The sequence below is a fragment of the Papaver somniferum genome, chromosome 7, assembly GCF_003573695.1.
Source record: "Papaver somniferum cultivar HN1 chromosome 7, ASM357369v1, whole genome shotgun sequence".
Lineage (NCBI taxonomy): Eukaryota > Viridiplantae > Streptophyta > Magnoliopsida > Ranunculales > Papaveraceae > Papaver > Papaver somniferum.
In genome coordinates, this window is record NC_039364.1 from 140,177,353 (window position 1) to 140,186,838 (window position 9,486).

The 9,486-nt window shown below is 35.5% G+C and overlaps 1 long non-coding RNA gene across 1 annotated transcript; it reads left to right on the top strand.

Annotated features, from left to right (window-relative positions):
* The first annotated feature begins 2,290 nt into the window (after window positions 1–2,290).
* On the top strand, window positions 2,291–4,624 carry LOC113293019. The gene is made up of 2 exons (XR_003332004.1): window positions 2,291–4,028; window positions 4,138–4,624. It is a non-coding gene; the product is annotated as an uncharacterized LOC113293019 (long non-coding RNA).
* The last annotated feature ends 4,862 nt before the right edge of the window (window positions 4,625–9,486 follow it).

Consider the following 9,486-nt stretch of genomic DNA (forward strand, 5'->3'; position numbering starts at 1 on the left):
CACACATTCTGAAGCTCTCTTCGATTCATAACCCTTGCATTGGCATCTCCAATAATGTCTTCAGTAGAATGTCTTTGATGTACCCACTTAGCAGGTTTTTGAACCATATATTCAGTATCATTAGGTTGTTCAACAATAGATATTGACACCGATTGATTTGAAGCAGTTGATGCCAAGTGGAGGTGTAAGATGCTTTCACCAAGCACGTGAATCAGGGTCCGTAGTTGGCCCTCTTGATATTGACTTAACCCAGCTTTGTTAGCCCGTCCATCCCATTTCTACCTCCACTTGACTATGGAATTTAGAAGTTGGAACCAATATAAAAAGGACCCGATTTTGGAAAGCTGTTATATCTTAGTGTGTGATGTAAACCGAGTAGGTCTGACTGAATGTGAATATGTGATTAGTAGCTTAACAAATACTAAAATCCAATAAAAATATATTGGTTGTAATTATTTTTAAAACTAACAAACAAAATATTCGAGATAGACCTTATTGTTTATGCTTATTCCAGATCAAACCTGAATATGATTGTTAATTTGTTCCAATAATGATTATCTGCTATCTGTAGTATATTTGTTCAAATGGGATTCGCTTAGTTCTAATACATGCTTTACATTTAATTAATGAGCTACCCTGGCTATATTATTTCTATTTATATTTGTTTAGCAATAGGATTAGACTTTTTTGGCGCATAATTGAGTAGTGAGAAGATTTAGATCAAAAGAGCTTAAAATGAAGAAAAAAAAAGGGAAACATAAACGCTAACCACTCTTGCTAGTGTAATCATTCTGTTCAAGTGTTCAGTTTGTGTAAGCAAATCAAAAACAAAAGCTTTAAGTAAATGTAACATATCTCCACTAAGATTTCTTTAGGGTGTACTTTAACACCCACTTGCTCGATAAAGATCAACTACTTTTATTTTTGTTTTTGATCTTTGATCAACCATTTTTAGCTGATGAGTTTGTTGACGTTGATGTACCTTTTTTTTTCTAAATTATTATTATTGGATAAAGAATATTATTACATTAACTAGTTGGAAGCCTAACAAGCTAAGTTCCAACAACGTACTATTATAATAGTTAAACATGTTGTCTTGCTAGTCTACTAGCGAGTCTCATGAGAAACTATGTCAAGGCACCCGACGCGGATAGGGGTTGTGATTATGTCGCAAGAGGGGCAAGCTAACTCTACCTTCCATATCAAACTCTGTAATATTGCACCGTCGGGGACTCGAACCTGGGACCTCCTGAAGCGCATGAAACCTTTGTGGAACGGGGATGACCAGCTGAGCTAGGTGACCCGTGTTTTTTTATTATTTTTTTATTTTTTTTGCAGCAAACGTCAAAACGACATGAACCACTATTACACTCCCATTATCTACCGAGTGGGACTATGGTCGGCACTTAGGGATGGCATACGCCAAACTGGAGGTGTAGACCAAACCATACATATTTCATGTGTTTTTGCCCATTGGGTTACATTATGAGCAGCTTTATTGTTGATGCGGTTAACATAGATAAAGAGAATTTTCTTAAACTTCGAAATTAGGTATTTGATATTAGTTAACATCGTTTGAGTTCTTTGGTCTCCACGGAAATCCTTCTAATTGATCTTCTGTATGACTCCTTCAGCATCGCTTTCAATCACTATTTTTTGGCCTTTCCTAATCCATGCTTTTTTCACGACCTCTTTGATTGCTCTTATCTCCGTTTCTTTTGCAGACAAACAAGACCCATAGATGGCTTCTGCAAGTAGGAATTGTTGGTTATTATCTTCGATGACAAATCCCACTACCCCATTCTCAGAATCTAAATTCCATGCCCCATCACAAATAAATTCTTCTAGAAGTACCTTTGAAAGGCTTCAGCGGCAACCAATATCTCCCCCACTCAACCAAGGTAAAGTCTTGAAATTGTTGATTTAGAACATTCAATTGAGACTTTCAAACTCAAACTAACAGAATTGTCTCTTTAAATCTTATGCATTTCAATTGTATTACAGAGGAGAAGAAGAATTGGTTAGAGTTGGATGTGGATGAAACGGAATGCTTGAGTGCAATTAAGCTTTTGGGACAAAACAAAGCTCCAGGACCTGACGGTTTTGCCGTTTGCTTTTATCTGTTATGTTAGGAGGTTATCAAAGATGATCTTATGAAGATTTTCCAGGAATTTCAATCTAAGAGCTTTTTGGATTGGAGACTAAAAAACACTTTCATTGCTCTTATTCCGAAGAAAGACACGGTGGAGGAGATCAAAGACTTGAGACCAATTAGTTTAGTTCATGGAGTATACAAAATTGTGTCTAAAGTTTTAGCAGAAAGGTTCAAAACGGCTCTTCATTCTATTATTTCTTCTAAGAAAAGACAAATTTTTGATGGGGTGCTTGTGGCAAATGAGTTGATTGATTCAAGGATTAGAAGTGGCAAACCTGGTCTCTTTTGCAAAATTGATTTTGAGAAGGCTTTCGATCATGTGAATTGGGATTTCTTAGATGAAATTCTGGAGAAAATGGGTTTTGGAACCAAATGGAGGAGTTGGGTGAAATATTGTGTGGAGTATGTCAGGTTCTCTGTTATTATAAATGGATCTGCAGCTGGTTATATCAAAAGTAATAAAGGGATCAGGCAGGGAGATCCCTTATCTCCTTTTCTTTTTCTTCTTGTTGGTGAAGCTTTGTCATATGATAAAACAAGCTCAGGATAAGGGTCTTATTTCTGGGTTTCAAGCCTTGGATGGAGGTAAGATGGTGAGTCATTTATAGTTTGCGGATGATACTCTCATTTTCATTGATGCTTCTGTTGAGAAAGTTCAACAACTAAGATTACTTCTTATCTCCTTTGAATTGATAACTGGTTTGAAGATTAATTTTGCCAAGAGTCAAATTTATGGTGTTGGGTATGAAGGTGACTTGCATCAATTCTCTAGTTTACTGGGCTGTTATTCTGGAACATTACCTACAACTTACTTGGGTTTTCCTTTGGGTGACAAATACAAGGGAATAGTAAAATGGGATAAGATAATTGACAAATGTACTTACAGATTGGGAGGATGGCAGAAACCTTTGTTATCAAGACAAGGAAAAATTAATTTGATAAATAGTGTGTTGGCCAGTCTTCCTAAATACTATATGTCTCTCTTCGAAATGCCAATCTCAGTTTCTAAGAAGATTGAAAAGTTAATGAGAGACTTTTTATGGGATGGTAAGAATGGAAAGAAGAAGTTGCATCTGGTAAAATGGAAAGTGTTACATAGAAAGAAAAAGTTCGGAGGTATGGGAGTTAAGAATCTAACAAAGATGAATACGGCTTTACTGTCAAAGTGGCATTGAATATTTGCACATGAATAAGATGCTTTATGGAGAAAAATTGTGGTAGAGAAGTATGGGTTTGACGGAGTGAATTGGCTGGCTAAGTCCTCTAAAATTTCTTTTGGCAGGAATGTTTGCAAAGGAATTTTGAAGTGCAAGGAGTTTTTCAGAAATCATATAAGATTTAAGATTAATAAGGGCACTAAAGTAAGGTTATGGTAAGACAATTGGCTATTACAATCTCCTTTGTGCTCAACATTCCTAATCTTTTTCAACTGTCAAGAAGGAAGGATGCTTGCGTGTCAGATTGTTATAATATTGATTCAGGTACAGTAACTTGGAACATTGGTGTACCTAGAAGACTTAATTCAAATATAAGGACCGAAATGAATTGGCTACTGACAGAACTTAATGGTGTGGTTATAAATTCTGAAGAAGAAGATATCTTAGAGTGGTCACTTTCTGGAAAGAAGATTTATACAGTCAAATCAGCGTATGAATTTCTTGCTACTGATCACATGGAGATGTCTGCTTAAAATATCTTTAACATAATCTGTCATTTAAAAATACCTCCCAAAGTTGAGTTGATTTTTTTCTTTGGTCAATAGCGCACTCAAGATTACCTACCAGAGACATGTTAAGAAGAAGGGGAATGGAGGTGCCTCAAAATTGTCTATTCTACAGTGAACCGGAAACAACTGATCGTGTCTTCATCCACTGTGAGTTTTCTAAAAACGTTTGGATTCATTTCATCGACAAACTGAAGTGGTTTTTCACAATGTCTCCAGATGTGATCTCTCTTTTATTTGCTTGGAATTTTCCTCACAGTAACAAAGTTCATGCTCAAGCGTGGAGTATCATTCCTGCAGTTATTCTTTGGTGTTTATGGAAGGAAAGAAATTACAGATTTTTCAATGGTACAGAACACACGGAAGCAACAATGATATGCAAAGTTCAATACGAAATGTTTACTTGGTGTCTGGCTTTTAAGGATTTTCAGAGTCTTTCATACTCTGATGTTATTGAGCATTGGCCAAGAGCATATTTTGACGCTCCTTGATCTATGTAGTTTATAGCTTTCTTCTGGTTTGGGGAGGTGTTTGTCTGTAGCTTTTTCCTTTTCTTTCTTTCTGATAGTTTCATTACTATCTTTGTTTTGTAACTCTTAGGGTGGTACAATTCTTTTGTACCCTCTACTTTTTTTGATCAATTTCATCCTTTCTTTGCCGATCAAAAAAAAAAACATTCAGTTGAGACCAAATTGTGTTAAGTTTTAAACATGATATTAATGCATGCATTGTTTTTTATTGCTTCATTTTGCATCTAGGGCAGAAAACTTCTGAGATATGCATTCTCTTATGTAGAATTAGATTCACAGGTAAGACTCCTTTTAATGCGTTCCACACAAATAGCTTTACTCTTGCTGGTAGTTTAACAACCCGCAATTTGAGCCATAGATCAGAATTCATAATATTCCCATTTAATGAGAGACTATGATATGCAATTTTGGTTGAGAATCTGCTATCCTTTGCATTTACCCATATCCTTCTATCTCTAGTAGGCATAATGGTTAGTTGAATAATTTCAATCTTCTCTACAGAAGATTGATCAAACACTTCCTGTAGCTTTACTGAATCTCAAGTTCTTGTTTGTTGATTTATGAGATCTGACACTTTAAGATTTTGATCCGGTGTAGTATTCTCCTTAGGTCTAGCAACTCCTTTTGATGGTATCCAGTTGTCACACCAAGGATCTATAAAATCTCCTTCTCCCACCACCCATGATATATACATTTCCAAGCCCAAGAAGCAGTATCCGGACATTTAGCATGTAGGATATTAGTTGTTGCATAATACTTTGCTTTAAGTGCTTTTTCCCATAAAGAATTTGGATTCTCCACTAGCCTCCAAACACTTCTTGCCATCATGGAAAGGTTGTTTATTTCACTATTTTTGAATCCTAATCCTCATTCCTTTTTTTTTGCAGATGTTTTCCTGAGCCAGCAGATGTATCTTCCTTTTGTATGACTTTGGGTCCTCTCCCCACCAAAATCTCATAATGTGAGAATCTATTTTATGAAAAAAGTTCTTAGGGACTAGCCATCTGATACATTAGCATAGCTTGCCCCACATGTTTAACTAGGGTTGTCCTTCCTGCTTGTGAAATAAAGTGGGTAATCCAACTACTTGCTCTTTTCTCAACTGCAGAAAGTAGTGAAATGTGGGTCCGAGTTTGGGACTTGAGTATATTGATTGGTGCTCCTAGATATTTTTCACCAAGGTGTAAATTGGAAATTCTTAGGATTCTTTCCAATAATTTTTTATGTCGTGGATGTACATTTTTACTAAACAACAACCCGGATTTTTGGAAGTTAATCTCTTGACCACTTGCTTTGAAGTACATCCTTTTTAACATGGAACTCGGGTATCGTAGGCTTCGTGAAGATGAAACTTTCATCGGCGAACAAGAGATGGCTGATTGGTGGAGCTTCTTTCAATCTTAACTCCATGAATTAGGTTTGTCTTCTCCATCTTTGAAATGTGATCCGATAAAGCCTCAGTGCAAATTATGTATAGGTAAGGGGAGACTGGATCCCCTTTCCCCAGTCTTCTTTCGGGCCTTAGGTTACCCGTTAGACTTCCATTTAGTAGAATTTGAGTATAAGACTGTATTCAGACAATTCATTATAAGGCTTACCCATTTTTGATGAAATCCAAGTTTAGACATAGCTTTGGCTAAGAAAGACCATTCAAGCCTGTCATAGGCCTTGGACATATCTAACTTAATGGTTGCTAGCCCAACTTTTCATTTGTTTTTTTCTTAATGTAATGAATCACCTCATGTGCCATTAGGACATTATTTGCAATTTTCCTTTTAGGGATAAAAACACTTTGATGGGGAGATATAGTTTTATCCATCAGAGGCTTCATTCTGTTTTCCATGGTTTTTGAGACCACTTTGTAGGCAAAGTTGCAGAGTCCTATTGGCATGAACTGATCAACCGAGTAAGCCATTGGATTCTTCGGAATGAGACATGTATTTGTGTGGTTGAATTGTGAAAGTAAGTGTCCTGTATTGAAAAAATGTTTGACCATTTCACAAGTAGAGTCACCTACTACATCCCAATAAACTTGATAAAAGTGTCCCGTGTAACCATCCGTGCCTGGAGCTTTTTTCGCTCGTATTTGAAAAACAATATTTTTTATCACTTCATCTGAGATAAGAGGTGAAAGAGTTGCATTATCTTCCTTTGTGACCTTTCATTTCATGGAATCTATAAACTCATCTTGTCCCTCTGGATTGGAGGTTTTATAAAGATCTTGAAAGTAAGTTATAAATTCAGTTCCAATAGCCTCTCTTGCAGTGAGTCAATTCCCATTAGAAGCTTTAATCCAAGCTATATTATTTCTTTTCCTGCGAAACATGGTAGCTTTGTGGAAATAAGGCTTATTATTGTCTCATTCATTAAGCTATATTTCCGTTGATCTGTCGTTCCATAAAATTTCCTCCAGAGAGTACAGACAGGTCATTTTATCTTTTAATTCAGACAAGATTATAGTATTACCAGGGTCAATTTCTTGTACTTGATTAATGGCCACCATTGTATCTCGTATGGAATGTGTTATGTTTCCAAAATAAACTTTATTCCAAAGTTTAAGCTTGTGTTTTGCTATGTTCAACTTTTGTTTAAGTTGGTAAGGTTTTGAGCCTCTTACACAACTTGACCACGCTTGCTCAATAACTGTTTTGCAGGTAATATCTTCTGACCAACTAGACATGAAGTAGGTCTCTGGAGATTATATACCCCTGCACTAAGAGAGATCAATATGGGAGAATGATCTGAAGAGATTCTTGGCAAATGTAGAGTACTTTCTTAGTTTAAAATTTATGCCTTTTATCTAAGGCCTATCACTAAAAGATAAAAACGGGTCATTGTGAAGTAATCCTGAGATATGTTAAGTTTATTGTATTACAGTATTATGGTATAAACCCTTACCATGATTATTAAATTTAAATTTAAAAATTAATACTATCGAAACAAAGGGAGTACTAATTACATGGATAACAATTTAAGGTTCTTATATAAAGGTAACATGCTGCAACACACAAATATTGGAGAATGTTTTCAGTATCATGTTAATGGATAATATGTTCCTGACTAATTAATGTTAATTTAGTTGATTAGCAATAAATATCGTGTTAGATATGAAATTAACTTGTATTAATGAATCATCAATATATAAAAAAAATGTAAAAAATTCGAAATATTGTTAAGAATACCAACTGAAAAAGTAGGGGTCTAACAACCACACCACATATTTCGTTCGGCAACCCATATGGACAAATCCAATATAATTCCAAGAGAATCAAGTAGACAGTCAGACTCAATCACTGAAAAGTATCCAAGAGTTATATCTCAATTTCTCAATTTCTCAAATCAATCTGCAATCGAACAGATAAAAATCTGTGAGCCGGATCAATATGAGAAATAACTTAGATGGTACCATAGACCAATATCCAAGAGTCAATAAATTTCAATCTACAACCAAAGGTTGGATTTACCAATTAATTGAACTACGCACAACCTGTGATATTTAATTATATAATCAAATATAATACGGAAAAGAAGTAACACTGACAACGGATTTTTTATTGACGAGGAAACCGCAAATGTAAAAAAAACCCGAGACCTAGTCCAGATTTGAACACCACACTATAATAAGCCGCTACAGATTCTAGTCTACTACAAGTTAACTTCGGACTGGAATTTAGTTGATCCCTAACCAATCTCACACTGATTAAGGTACATTCGCGTTCCTTATGCCTCCGAATCCCAGAAAGACTCTACGCACTTGATTCCCTTAGCTTATCTCACCCACAACTAAGAGTTGCTACGACCCAAAGTCGAACACTTGATAAATTTTTTTGTCTCCCACTGAAAAGTCTATTTTAATAGATAAATCTGTCTCCCACAGAAATACCTACGAAGTTTGTTCCGTCTTTTGATAAATCAAGATGAACATGAACCAACTGATAATCCGGTCTTAAATTCCCGATGAACATCCTAGAAATATCAATCACCTCACAATAACTTAACTATATGGTAGTAGAAAAAGTTATTGTGGAATCACAAAGAATGAGAGGAAGAGCTTTGTGACTACTTTTTATATCTTACCTATCAGAAATAAATCTTGAGAATATCTTAGAGAAGATAATACTCAATATGATAGAACAAAGTAAGATCAGAACACGCAACTACAAAGAAAATAGTTGGGTCTGGCTTCAGAATCCTAATGAAGTCTTTAAGTCATTAACCTATAATGGTTTTAGGAAAAACCTAAGTTAAAGGAGAATCGTCTCTAGTCTCAACTATTATCACACAGGAGGTGTGGGGATTAGGTTTCTCAGTTGCTAGAGTTCTCCCTTATATAGTCTTCAAATCAGGGTTTGATAACTTTGGAACAAAGCAATCAATATTCACCGTTAGATGAAACCTGATTCAAGATTCAAGCTAATATCTTTCCACCATTAGATGGTCTTTATCTTGTTACACACAAATGAAATATACCTTCATTTAGATATGGGTTACCGTACCTAAACGTGTATATTGAGTTTTCTCAATAACAGTTAACCGAAGTTAGCCATATGAACACTTTTCTCTTAAGATTGTTCGTTTTAACACTTCTAGATCAATTGATAATCAAATGAATCTAATTGTGTTACTCATAGAGTTGTTCAATTGTTTATATTCTCATAGAAATATACAAGACACGATTAATTAATTCTAAAGAATCAGTTCATGAACATTTTAGCCATGGTTTGCAAAGATTGCATTCCTTAATTTATAAATGTATTTGTTCATGAGTATGAAATCATACTTAACCTATTTTAGAACTTGAACCACTTAAGATTGCAAACGGGTACGCAAACTTAAGTTTCCAACAATGGTCACAAGCCGACAGTTTGCAAAACGGGTACGCAAACTTTAGCTCCGGACCGAACTCAGTTGAAACCGTTTGCGAACGGGTACGCAAACTTAGTTCTCGGACTTCAACAATTAAATCAGTTTGTGAACGGGTACACAAACTTAAGTACCTTGACTTAAACAGTTGAATAAGTTTGCGAGCGGGTATGAAAACTTCTGGTCATGAATTCCGTCAAAACAGTTCGTACACT